The following is a 14,315-nucleotide window of genomic DNA, read 5'->3' on the forward strand; positions in this document are numbered from 1 at the left end:
TGATAATGCAGTACATGGCATATAAGTAGCCATTTTATCGTATGTTCTTAAAGATTTATTTTTAGAAAGTTTTAATTTTCTGCTTCTGTATGCTTCTACTTCTATGCATCCCTGTGAAATCCTATGTGATTCTTATATACTCCTCTAAAGTTCATGTTCAAATATACTTGAATGTATATGTTTTAGTTTCATGAGGAAGAAAGCAATTTCTTTCACATAAGCCGACACAGAAATCAGACCCAGCACTTGGATTTAGCACACTCTCCTGCCTTCTCATCTCCCAGATACACTCTTTATTGGAATTACCGTGTTAACTGTGAAATTTACAAATACTTTTCGATCCATTACCCTCATTGATCTTCACAAGAAACTTGTGGACTAGAACAAGCATACCTGCTTTACAGATGAAGGAACAAATATTCAGGAAGTTAAAAGACTTTCCTAAAGTCACCAAACCAGTGAGTGGCAGAGCTGATCTTGAAACCTGACCTGTCTCCAAGTCCAGGATCTACTCCAACGCACCGCGTGATTTCTCAGGACATGGCCTTTGGGAGTGGCGTGCACACCAGTATTTCTCCAGTAAGCCTTACCTTGGGAGCTTCATTAGTTTCATATACCATTGGGTCCCTAGAAAGCAATTTACAGTCGTCCCTCAATGTCCAAAGAAGATAAATTCCAGGATCCCCAATGGATACAAAATCTGTGGATGCTCAAGTCCCTTATATAAAATGTGTAGTATTTGCATATAATCTACACAATCCTCCCATATACTTTAAATCATCTTTTGATTACTCATAATACCTAACAAAACATAAATGCTATGTAAATTGTTGCAAATACAATGTTAGTGCTATGTAAATAGTTGCCTGAACAGCAAATTCAAGTTTTGCTTTGGGGAAATTTCCGGAATATTTTTTTAGTATTTTCGGTCTACTGCTGGTTGAATCCATGGATGCAAAACCCGCAGATATGGAGAGCTGACTATTTATCTGTTTTTGTTTCTGTTTGAAAACGTTCTCATTTGAATATGCTCCCAGGGAAGATGACAGCTCTATTGCTCATCACACAACAGGCCATAAACTGGCAGATTGGTCTTCCCTGCAGGAGAATTCCACTTTAGATTTATGAGAGAGGTTTTCTGAAGCTTAAGAGCGGTCAGTTCCTTAAATCTACAAAAACCAGTTATCCCAGGAAGTGGGGACTTCAGAGACCGCACCCCCACGATAGCCAAATCTTCTGAGTGTCCCATATGGTGGCATCTATCCCATCCCATCCCATACACTGTTTAGAGCACAGACAATAAATGGTTTTTGAATTGTAATAAATTGGATTACCTGCACTTTGTATATTTAAAGAAGACACCATGGATAGGAGGCAGATAAATTACTGTTTCCAATAATCTTCCAATCCTTTGAAATTGACTCTCAGGACACTTGATGACTTTGGGAGTTATTTTTCCTTGCTTCCTGAACTGGGACATCCATTTCTTTTCCCAAGTTAAGGAAGTTTTCAGCTATTATCGCTTCAAATAAGTTTTCTGCCCACTTTCCTGTCTCTTCTCCTTCTGGGACTCCTGTAACACTAGTATTAGTACTCTTGATATTGTTCTAGAGGTCTCTTAAACTGTCCTCATTTTTTAAAATTCTTTTTTCTTTTTTCTGTTCAACTTGGGTGATTTCTGCTATCAGTCTTCTAGTTCATTGATTCATTTCCCTGTGTCATATAATCTACAGTTGATTCCTTCTAGTTTTTTGTTGTTGTTGTTTTGATTATTGTATTCTTCAGGTCTGTTTAGATTTTCTTCATATTTTCTAACTCTTTGTCAGACTTCTCAGAGTGTTCATCCATTCTCCTCCATCTAGCTTCTTTATCATCATTACCTTGAACTCTTTATCAGATAGTTTGCTAATCTCCACTTCTCTCAATTATTCTTCTGGGTTTTTATCTTGTTTCTTTGTTTGGAACATATTCATTTGTCTCCTCACTTTGCCTAAGTCTCTGTGTCTATTTGTATGTATTAAATAGTCCAGTTACATTTCCTAATCTCGGAGAGGTGGTCTTCTGTAGGAGACATCCTTTGGGGCTCAGCAGCAGGCTCCCCTCTGGTCACCAGAGCTATATGCACTAGGGGTGCCCCTATGTGCGCTGCGTGGCTCTTCTGTGTGGTAGGGACAACTACTCTGGGCACACTGGTAAGCAGGGCTCGTCCCTGGCCCAGTTGTCTGTGAGGCCCTGCCTTGTGTAGTGGCTGTGGGCCCACTGGAGGGCAAGGTAGGCTTCCTGTGAGTTTGCTGTGCAGCCGGGCTGCTGGTGGGTGGGGCAAGATCTTGGCGCCTATAGGACAGAGGGAAGATTCCGAAATGGTGCTTGCCATTGCAAGTATCATCACAGTAAAACAAGCTCCAGAAAGTGGCTGCCACCAGTGCTTCTGTCCCTCATGGGAGTCCCACTTACCTCCTGCTCCCTGGGAGGTTCTCAAAGATCAGCAAGTGGGTCTGACCCAGGTTCCTTTCAAACTGCTGCTGTGTGCTGGGACTCAGAGCATGTGAGATTTTGTGCATGGCCTTTAAAAATGGTGTCTTTGTTTCCTATAGCCCTCCAGCTCTCCTGAACGTTAGCCCCGCTAATTTTCAAAACCAGATGTTCTGGGGGCTCATCTTCCCAGTTCAGGACTCCTGGATTGGGAAGCCCAGTGTGGGGCGTGGCCCCCTCACTCCTTGGGGAGGAACTTTGTGATTGTGATATTCATCCCACTGGAGGTCATCTACTGGGGGATATGAGTCCTAACTATACCCCATCTCTGCCCCTTCTACTCCTCTTTTTGTGACTCCTTCTTTGTGTCTTCAGTTGTTTAGTTGTGGAAAATAGTTTCTGCCAGTCCTTATAGATAGTTGCTCTCTAGTTGTAATTTTGGTGTATCTGTGATACGAGGTGATTTAGGGTCTTTCTACTCCACCATCTTGGGGAAGCTCTTGAAATAATTGTAAATAAATAAAATAACATTCAGTTACTAGGTTATAAGTGTAGAAATATTTAGCAAAATACTAGTGTGTATGTCATACAAAACCAAACACTGGGTTTTTTTGCCCAGTCCCAGTTGTTTAATCTGCAATATGAGAGAGAGAGAGAGGTCTTTAATTTCTTTATATTCCATGGCATCTTATTTTATTAATTTACAAAAAATATCTATATCTTCTTAGCAAACATATTGTAAGGTCAAAATTTTTTAACCAAGCTTCTGCCTTTGGTAAAATAACTGAACCAAGAACTAGTCATAAAGGTTTTGTTTTTTCATTTGAGAACCCACATGCATCTCACTTGTACCTTTATCACTTTTATGCAGCACTGCTTAGTGTAAGCACCGATAAGTAATTACTCACACAGTGTGGTTTTATGTCAGTGGAATGTTCACAGTTTTTCCAGTTGTTATTTTTGATTTTTTTTCAAGTTATCTAGTTAAAGGAAGGGAGGAAGGAACCAGCCTAAACACTAACCAACAAGAAATACTGGTTACATCAGGTTCAGGCACTCTATAGCTATTAAAAAGTAAGAGAGAGATCTAAATATAATAATGTGGAGGTAAATCCTGCACATGTTACTGGCTGAAAAACAGTATGTCACAGATCAGTTTTATGATATGATTCCTTATATGGATAGAAAATTTTTATATAAAGAAAATATTCAGTAAGAAATACTATAATGGCAATGGTAGCAACCCCTGAAGAAAAGAATAGTCGAAAGAAAGGCTTACATTTTTATTTTTTACTTTACAGAAATTTGTACTGCTTGATATATATGTTTAAATACTAAAATTAAAAAAAATTTACATAAGAGAACCTTACATTTTAATCACATATCTGACTGAAATTCCATTTGTTCAACATTGTTCTGTCTTTTTAATTTACACTCTTTTTCTTTCTTTTCATTTTTCTTATTCCTTTTCTCCTGGTTTTCCTTCTTTTGTTCTGATTTCATTTCTCCTTGGATTTTATATCTTTCTGCCTTTCATTTTCTTTGTCCCTCCCCCCAAGCCAGATCCCTGAAAGGTAAAAGTCAGAGAATGTGAACAGGTGATATTCTGTACTGAGGAGTGGCTGTGAGCATGACCCAATGCTCCCCAAATAGAGAATTCTGGACTGTGGGTGCTGGCCACCTAAGAAGAACTGTGGCCAAGGTGGAAGGACATCAAGATTCAGGGGCCGGCAATAGAGACGTTTAAATCAAAATTCTATTGCTGAAACCCAGAATTTTCTTTCTTCACCAAAGTGTGTAGAGATTTGACTTTAATGGTCTGCCTATTTCTCCAGCTGGACTGTCAAAGAAGGAAGGGTGAAACCTGGAGTAAAGGAGCCTTATCACCAAGAGCAGACAGAGCTATCGGTTACTATGACAACTTCCAGGTGCGTCAGAAAGGTTAGTGAAAGATATAATGTATTTAGGGTGTTGCTTCTTATGGCTAAAAGTCTATGTCATCGAACTGAATTGAATTGAGTTGAAATTGAATTGAAACACATTGCATCGGAACACAAAAGTCTAACCCGAGGCAGAGGCCTCTCATGGATTCACTTAATCAATTTATTGTTCAGTGTATTGTGCAATATACCAACCTCTGCTGGATGTTTAAAATATATTCTCCCTTACCTCTCAGAATAACTACATGAAGCACTACCTCTACTTTATAGATGAGGAAACAGCTTCAGAGAAGTCTGGTCGCCCCCCACAACATCATTAACTAATAAGTAAATGTCTGTGTTGCTCCCAGCTACCTCCTGGCCCAGTTCAGCAAAGACTGCTTTGTGAAATTACACAGGAGGCTTCATGAGGCCATGTGTTTACTTACAATGTCCCCAGCTAATGCCTCTAAGACAATTTAACTTGACTTAAATAGCTGTATAACATCAACTATTTAATTTGTTCAGTGTTCAGGTGGCTTCTACTTTACAGATTAAAAACTAGAAAAATGGGGAATTTTTAAAAAGCAGAGTCAACCATTTATAATCAAAAGAAGTATGCATCTCTCAATATGTGTGTATATAATATGTAAACATATGTACATATAATTATATTTATTTATATACAGAAACATCTATACACATATTTGTATATATTCAGGCAATGTTTCCGTTTCCAAACTTCTTTATATGCAGAGAGATAAAGATAAGGTAATTTTCCTGACATTTCTAGAATTGGGTACCCAGAATTTCGACTCATATCTCTAATACCAAGCTGCTCCCAGAATGTTGTTAGTGAAACCTTTATTTATATAGAAACAAGAAAGTCCAGATGAAGGAGGTGTGTGTGTGTGTGTGTGTGTGTGTGTGTTTTATGTGGCTCTGAAAGTTCTCTGAAGCAGTAGGTACTTGTTTAAACTAGTATAAGCTAGTTTTAATGAGTAGACTCAATTCTCATGTCCTCAGCATCTAATGCATTTTTATTGTGAGTGACAAGGGGTAAGGGTTAGCATTTTGCAATGTCTTAAAGGCATTAACATGTATGTTTCCCATCCCTTCTCTCCCCTTCCTGTCTCCCAACTATAAATTAGGGGCAATGAAAACATTCTCTATTGCCATTGCTGAAGGAAGTTGCAGAGGGAAAGTCAACTCCCAGATTTTCATTTCAAGCTAAGTCAAGGCAAGCAGTATTTAATGTCTGTTTTACCCAGACCAGCAGGAGATATTCCATCTTCTAAAAAAAGCAGGCCCTCTACAAGCCTGTATGCTTCTCAGTCACTGGCCCTTTGACATCTAGAAGTGCTGGGGAAGGAGTCACATGAACGGCAAGAATAACTGAGCAACTCCCACTAACAGTGTAAACAGTGGACAGTGGGGGTATGCAAAACCATCTCTACCACCAGGACAAGTTTGTTTGGCATATATATATATATATATATATATATATATATATATATATATATATATATATATATATATATATATATTTTAAACACAGTTTTCACACTGCAAATTTAGAAAGTCACCATACAACTTGGCAAATTAAGTATGTCACTTTAAACTCTTATCCAGAATGTTACAGTGCTAATCCTTATGATCAGATCATGCCAGAGTTCTTTGCCTTTCTGGCTCATGACTCTATGTTTTTTTCTTGAAAAAACAGACGTTATAGAAGCAGAAGAATGAAAGGTTCTGCATAAGACAATTGGTATAGGCTTGCATTGTTACACAGTCTCAAATAAGACAGTTAATAGTAAAGTATAAGATTAGGATGCTGGACCAAGTTGCTTTACAGGTAATGTTAAGATAGGATTATTTTTCTAAAATTGTTTATAACTTGTCTGCTATAAAAGACTGACTGAGATGTCCATTCAAAATCTCTTCCAACCTAGAATGCTGGAAGTGGTTCCATTCCTTGATCCTTTAGTGCCACCTATGGTTCCAAATTAGAAAGTGTTAAAGTATGAAATCTAGGTATTGTGAACAGTAATCTGTATTTAAATTAGCATATTTATCACTCTATTATATGTTGCCTTTTGTGTTTAGCTGAATGAAAGGAATATCTTTCAGGAGCAATTTGACAATCTGCATTAGGAGATTTTAAAATGTTTAAACTCTTTAACCCAGTAATCCATGTTTATAAAGTGATGAGAGATAAAGACACGTGCATAAGAATATTTATTAGAGTAGGAGGAGGGGATAGCTCAAGTGGTAGAGTGCATGCACAAGGTCCTGGGTTCAATACCCAGTACCTCCTCTAAAAATAAATAAATGAGTAAAACCTAACCACCTTACCACCTTCCCCACCAAAAAAAAAATTAAATTAATTAAAAAATACATATATATAAAAAGAATCAATTAAAAAAAGAATATTTATTAGAGTATTATTTAAAATAACTCAATGTTCAAATGATCATAACACACCTATGGGATGGAATATGATGCAGCCATTTTTAAAATGTCAAAAAAAGAAAATCACCTTTAGTTGTAATTATTACAATTTTTATCCTTACAGAAAGATTTCAGGTCTTTCAGAAACAGTCAAAACCCTAAAGAGATAATATAACTGCAGTGTGCAATAGCACACCAAAAATAAAATCCATAACTCACAAAACTGAACAGCTATGTGCCTAGAAGATAAAATTTATAACTATGCTGAGATTGTTGTATTTGCATGAATACCAGTCAAGATAAATGAGATAAAGTCCCTACTTTGCAGAGAAAACAGAAGTCTCCAGATGGAAACTCCTTCATCTTTCTAAAATAAAACATACACATCTCCCCTGTGCTTCCATCCTGGTCTGCATTTCACTAATTATCACAGAGGGACCTAATCTCTTCACCTTTCCTTTGGCATCTACCCCCGTTATCGACTCAGGAACTTTACACCATCCATTATTCTTTTCTTCTCTTCAATTTACTCGATCTTTTCTGTCAATGGAATGTATTCCACCAGCTATAAAATATACTAATATCTATTACTCAAAAAAAAAATTCTTCACTCAAACCCACATCCTCTACCTCCTCACTTCTTGCAAACTACAGTCCTATCTCCATCTCTCACTTTACAGTCAAGTTTCTTAACTTCTGTATTTGTTTTCACGATTTTCATACCTCCTGCTCAGTCTGAACTCACTCCAGTCTGGTATGTACCCTCATCACTCCATTAAAACAGCTCAGTAAAATCAGTAATGATCTCCGTGTTACTGAATTCATGGAATTTTTTCAGTATTCAGTGTAGTGTCTCAACAGTAGTCTACACTCTTGACCAATGCCTCCTTCCTGACATACACCTCCTGCCCTTCTCTAGACACTTCTCTGGTTCTTTTGCTCCTCATCCTCCTTGTTTTGGCCACTAAATATCAAAGTTCAATCTTTGCCCCCCTCCTTAACTCCTTAATCTCTTCCTAGGCAATTCTTTTTAGCCATGATTCTAATTACCATCTATAAGCAAATGATTCACAAACTTCTAATTTTCCAGCCCAGTATTTTCCTCTAAGCTCCAGGAATATATGTAAGAAATATATATTTCTTCACTTCTTAGAGATCTCTAAATTGTCTCAATGTCTATTTAACCAAAACCTAACTCAAGATTTTTCCTTCCAAATTTATTCTTTCAGTGCCCTCTTTCAGTTCTATAAATGGCCCCACCACCAATCTTGTTTTACAAGCCAAATGCTAAAGTCATCCTCAATGTTTCCCTCTCCTTCACCTTCCAGGTTTAATCCATTTCCAAGCCCTGTCGCTTCTACTTCCTACCTCTTAAATCCGTCTTCTCTCCGTCTCCACCACCATATAAATCCAGGTAACTGTTATCTCTTCTCTGCAGTAATGTAATAATGTCGTATTAGTTTTAGTAGTCTTAATAGCTTTATTTCTTTTTACCCAAGTTGTATACCTTTATTTGTTTGCTTGTTTGTTTGTTTTTGTCTAAATTCACTAGCTAGAACTTTCATACACTATTGGATAGGACTGGTGAGAGAACAACTTTGCCTTGTTCTTGATCTTAGGGGAAAAGCATTCCTTTTCTCACTATTAAATATATGTTAGCTGTAGGTGTTTTGCAGATGTTTTTTCATCAAGCAGAGAAATTTCTCCACTACCCCTAGTTTGCTGAGAGTTTTAATTATGAATAGGTGTTGGATTTTGCCAAATGCCTTTACTCTATCAGTTGACAAGATCGTTCAATTTTTTTCTCTAATCCATTGAAATGGTGGATTATATTAATTAATTTTCAAATGTTGAAAGAGCCTTCCCTAACTGAAATAATCTTACTTGGCTGTGATGTACAATTCTTTTTAAACAGTATTGGAATTTATTTGCTAATGCCTTTTTGAGGATTTTTGCATCTGTGTTCATGAAAGATATCGGTCTATAACTTTTCCTTTCTTAAGATGTCTTGGTCTGGTTTTGGTACTGGGGTATTGCAAGCCTCATAAAATGAATTAGGATATGTTCCCTCAGCTTATATTCTCCGGGAAAGATTACCTACAACTAGTATTGTTTCTTTTTTAAATGTCTGATAGAAATCACCAGTGAAACCATCTAGGCATGCACTTTATTTTTTTTGGAAAAGAAATTCTTGATTTGATATCTTAAAAATATAGGCCTCTTCATATCTATTTCTCCTTGTGCAAGCTTTAATAAATTGTTTATTGCAAGGAATTGGTCCACTTCATCAAAGATACCAAATTTGTGATTATAGAGTTGTTTATGGTATTTCTCTTTTATCTTTTCTAATGTCAATGGGATAAGTAGTGATGCCCTCTCTTTCATTTCTAATATCAATTTATGCTTTTTTCTCCCTTTGTTAGTCTGCATTATAGGTTGAATTGGGCCCTTATTCATATGTTGAAGTCCTAATCCCTAGTAATTCCTAGTATTTAGGAATGTGGTCTTATTGGAAAATAGAGTCCCATTGACCTCATGACTCACTGGATCTGATCATATATATAGCTTGTGTTGTGAAACTCTAGTCATAAAATCACTTGATGTTGCTCAGTCCCTTCTAGGGTTTTTTTGTTTTTTTTTTTTTCAAACATCAAGTAGTTCTCTGCCACAGATGTCCTGCCATTACAAAAATCCTGGAGAATCTCAATGTGCCTCTCATAGTAGGTCTTTGGAGCATTATTATCCACAGCGGACACCTCTAGCATCATGAGATCTGCTGAGCCACATGGCCTGGAGAGAGGAGCACTTTGCACCATGGTTCAGCTCTTCTACAGAGCTCTTTCTTCCTCTAGACTCTATAGACCATGAGATCCATGAAAACTTCATCGATGTGACAGATCCCTGAACTTGCATGGTGTATCTTCACCCTCTGGCATGTGTATGACTTACTAAGGAATCCAGAGTATTTTCTGTACACTGAGTCCAATGGCCATGATATTATCCACATAGTGGACAAGTGTGAATAAAGCTGCTGTGAACATTCTTGAACATGTCTTTTCGTGGACACATGCATTCTTCTTCCCTGGATATACCTAGAATGTTCAGCTTGAGTAGACAAAGCCAAATAGTTTTCCAAAGTGGATGTATACAATTATACTCCCACAATAACTGTGTGAGAGTTCCAGCTGTTTGATCCTTAATATACATACATATATATAGTCTAATTTATCAGTTTTCCCTTCATTGTTAGCACTTTTCATATTCTGCTTAAGGAATCTTTGCCTACCTTCAAATTCTCCTTTTTTTCTTCAAGAGTTTTTTTGGCTTTGAATGTGTATAGTTTTGACACATATTGCTGAATTTCTCTCAAGATTATTCTCATTTACATTTCTATCTACAGTATATGAGTTCTCTTGTATCCCTATACTTTCCCTAACACCAGGTATTATTAAATTTTTTCATTCTAGTAACAGGATATGAGAAAAAATGGTATGTTATAGTGTTTTGTTTTAATACACTTGATTATGAGTGAGGTTGAAAATACTATGTTTATTTTTTTTTCTTGGAAATCCTCTTCCTATCCTTTGCTTATTTTTTTTTTTTTATTGAGGTCTTGGGTTTTTCCTTACTTATTTGTGCAGATTCTTTATAAATTAGAAAACTAAGTCTTTACAGGTACTACAGGTGTTACAGTTTTCCTGATTGATTGGTGCTCTTTTGGTTTATTTTATGATATATTTTGCAAAGTGATTTACATGTTTATGCAATTCGAATGTATTAGCTTTTTCTCTGTATACCTATATTATGCCTTCCCCACTTTGAAATTTTTAAAACTTCATCATGTTTTCTGGGAGTGTATTAATGAATTTATTTATTATGTTTAAGTCATTGAGTCATCTGCAATTTAATTTAATGTAAAAAGGCTTAAGTAATCTTATTTTATTTGGTCCTGTATCGGGGAGCATGCTTTGTAATGCACACCATGTGGAAGGGATAACATTAGCATCATTCTCTTAATCATGTTAAGCTCAGTTTCTCTCTTGATTCCGAGAGACCACAAGTCCCCATGTACCCTGAGATAGATCCCATAGTTATTGTCTTTCAGGTGTATGTACATTTCTTTTCTTCAGGGAAGTAGATCACCTTTAAAGTGCCTTTCTTTTTCACTTGCCTCTTCAGCAACTGTTCTCATTCTCTTCACAAAGAGGGAAAAGAAGGTGAGACCTCTAGGTTATAATTACTGATCTGAACTGTGTGTGAAAAGATACTTAATGAGAAACTCTCTGCGTCTCACACTCTTCAGTATGTACAGGCCAAGCTTCACTACTGTAAAGTTGGTCTTTCCCCCTTTGTCATTAGTACTTTGTGGGGAGGTAATTTGAAACTTTGTAAATATACTGTTTCTCACCAAACTTTCCATTTATTCATCATTTCCTTCTTTATATCTGTATGGATTTATGGTTTTCCATTTCATTTAGTGAATTATTTGGTTATTTAGTGGATAATCTGTTACTACACTGTTTATTTTGATGCTTCAATTGTCCTAGATTTGACTAGTAGGAGCCTTGTGATTGTTGTTCTTATCGTTTTTATCTCTTTTTTGCTTTCTGGACAAAAGATGCTCCAAACTTATCTTATACTTTCTCTGTCCCATCCCTGGAACCAGCCATCTTTCCAAGGTGCTCTAGTTCTTTATAGAGAAAAATGGCATTTAGAAGCCAAGGTATGTGTGCTACTTGTGTTCATTGCCGCTGAGGCGTCTGTCCTCCCTCTCAGTGAACAATCCTAGACCATACATTTACAGCTATATTTATTTATGTATCTAAATATATTGAAAACCATGAGTTCACACAGGTATCTCCAGTTGTAGTTCTACATCACAAGTTACTCTCTTTTCATATCTGTAACCCACTTCAACAGTGAGAAATCTGGCTTTCATTTCCTTGTATATTTCCTTATTTGAGCAATCCTTCTGTTTAATCAATCTTCTATCTCAATGCTGCCATCCGCTGCACAGCACAGGTGCCCTCTCCAAACTCAGCTCTAACTGTTGACTGAAATGGCCTTTAATGATTCCTTAAGATTGACTAAACTTTGGACAAGCTTCTTCTTGATTACAGGCTCCTGACTAAAGGCCTCCCTTTTGCTAGAGCATTTACTTTAGATAATTTGTAATTGCAAATTCTTTCTCTGCCCCTTTAAAATGTAAACAAATCTTCTCCCAGCCTGTGTCCAGTTTTCTAACCCAGTATTATCTTTCTCAAGCACCAGTTAACCATGTCTTTGAAATGTGAACATCAAAGATAGCACCCCTGTCTCCCACTACCTGTGGAAGGGTGGAAACTTAAATGCATGTCAACTAGCAAACCTGTGTGGCCTAATCACAGAGAAAAATATTTGCAATCTAAGGAATAAATTCTTGAATAAATTCTTCCTTGCCTGTTTAACTTTGTTCAGTGCAATCTTTGATTTGACACTTCATTTCAGGCTATTTTTCCAGAAGGACACTTTCTTAGCTCTGCTTGGACTCTGATATCCCCCAGCAGGCCAGCCGTCCATTTAGACCCTTTGCTCACTGTGCTTGGGCTCTGACATCCCACACAGGGCTGCCCCTGTATGCCCTCCTCACCTCCTTCAGGGTGGGTCACCCCTGTAGGTGGATACTCTCTTCACACTGTCCAGATTCTGACCCCCTACTCCAGGTCACCCCTCTGAAGGGCCACCTTCCTGCACCCTGACTTCCTACTCTGGGCCACCTTGACTTCCACACTGTCCCACCACAGACACCTAATTTTCTTTGCATATATAATGATATTAACGAACTTAAACCTAAAACTCACACTTAATGCAAAAATTAACTTGAAATACATCACAATTCAGCACATAGCAGGCACTTGGATCACACTGAGATTTTAATGTTTTTCTGTAGGTTTTTTTTTTTGGGCCCCAATTTCTTAACTTTTATGACTCTAAACTCTGGTGAACAGTTTCTTAGCAATGGTTCAACTTTATTGGTAATTTTTTGTGATGTTAATCTTTTAATGTTTTACAAGCATTTTATAAATATGTTTAATATTTTACAAACGCAAATAAACACCTTCTGAAGCAAAACTGAAACTATCTGCATTTCTACTTCCTCATTCTATTTCTACACAGGGCAGGGCATTAGAAGACCAAAAAACGTCCCAGCTTAAAAGCTTAGTTTTTAAAAAGGATTCTTACAATCATATGTCTTCTACCCATTAGAAGAGGAATAAGAAAGCAAAGGTTAAAAATCAGCTGTTTCAAGTTTTTGATATAAAAAGAGAAAGTTTTCAGAAAAATCCTGGTAAGTTTCTGAATCATTACACTTTTATTTTTTATGCTTATGAGGAGATAGCTATTTTCATAAACTCCAGCTGTACTTCTTTTTATAATAAAACATATGTTTGTACATAAACCATTACTTGTAAAAATAGTGAAACTAGAAATATCAATGGATTAAATATATATCAGTACATTTAACTGAGGTTAACTTTGTAAATGCGCTTCTAAAAAGAAACAGACCGGTAAGTATACTTAAGGTGGTGAGAGTGTTTCTGATAACTGAAAAATGACAGTGAGGGCAGTGAGAAAAATGACAAACAATGCAAAGAAGTTCAGGAAATTAAGTATAAAAGATTGCAAAGGAACCTGTGGTCATGTGCGATTATGCAAAATTTGGTCTTCCTTCACTTGAGATGTTATTAGAAGTTTTACATTTAGTAAAAGATAACATCCTCCAGAGGCTAACTCTTTTTCTAAGTGTTTCTTTCACATCCATTTCATACAACAATCTGGTTTAAAAACTACAAAGAAAATGTACCCTCAGAGGGGAGGGTATAGCTAAACTGTTAGAACGCATGCTTAGCATGCACGAGGTCCTAGGTTCAATCCCCAGTACCTCCTCCAAATATAAATAAATAAATAAACCTAATTACTTCTCCCTCATAAAAACAAACAAACCAAAAAAACCAAAAACCAAAAAACAAAAACTTACCCTGAGAAAAACAAAACTTACCTTGGCTTGTGTGTGGTTTCAGTTATCAGACCATCATAGGAGAGTGTGTATAGCCTTCCTGGGTAAGAGCCAAGATTCTGAATTGTCTCACCCCCACTATCAGCTCTAAGAGCCCTATAGAACTGAACAATTAAGGTATGGCTATCTGCAGTGCTACTGAGGAACCCCACTCTGAGATGGGGGTGGGTGGACACCAGAACTTGTCCCTAAGACCTCTGCTGATTTGGTACTTGTTTAATACCTCAAGAGAGAAAACTGGAGTAGTCACTCGAGAATGGCATCCTGTAGCTCCTTTGCTAATAATTAACGTTACTATTAATAAGATTTGTCGTCACCATTATTTAAAAACAGGAAAACAAGGGCCCCTTAGGAAGCCAAGAGTTACATCAAGGCATTCTCAAAACTTGTCCACACCAGTCATTTCGATCTTTGCT

The 14,315-nt window shown here is 36.9% G+C and overlaps 1 protein-coding gene across 3 annotated transcripts in view; it reads left to right on the plus strand.

Annotated features, from left to right (window-relative positions):
• The first annotated feature begins 7,075 nt into the window (after positions 1 to 7,075).
• LOC105082993 (sterile alpha motif domain-containing protein 9-like) overlaps positions 7,076 to 14,315 on the plus strand; it is a 40,130-nt gene continuing 32,890 nt past the window's right edge. For all 3 annotated transcript variants that reach the window (XM_074367486.1, XM_010972707.3, XM_045508830.2), the window contains exon 1: positions 7,076 to 13,170. The gene's annotated coding sequence lies outside the window, so the exon portion shown is untranslated. The remainder of the gene's footprint in view (positions 13,171 to 14,315) is intronic.

The sequence above is a fragment of the Camelus bactrianus genome, chromosome 7, assembly GCF_048773025.1.
Source record: "Camelus bactrianus isolate YW-2024 breed Bactrian camel chromosome 7, ASM4877302v1, whole genome shotgun sequence".
In the NCBI taxonomy this organism is placed as follows: domain Eukaryota; kingdom Metazoa; phylum Chordata; class Mammalia; order Artiodactyla; family Camelidae; genus Camelus; species Camelus bactrianus.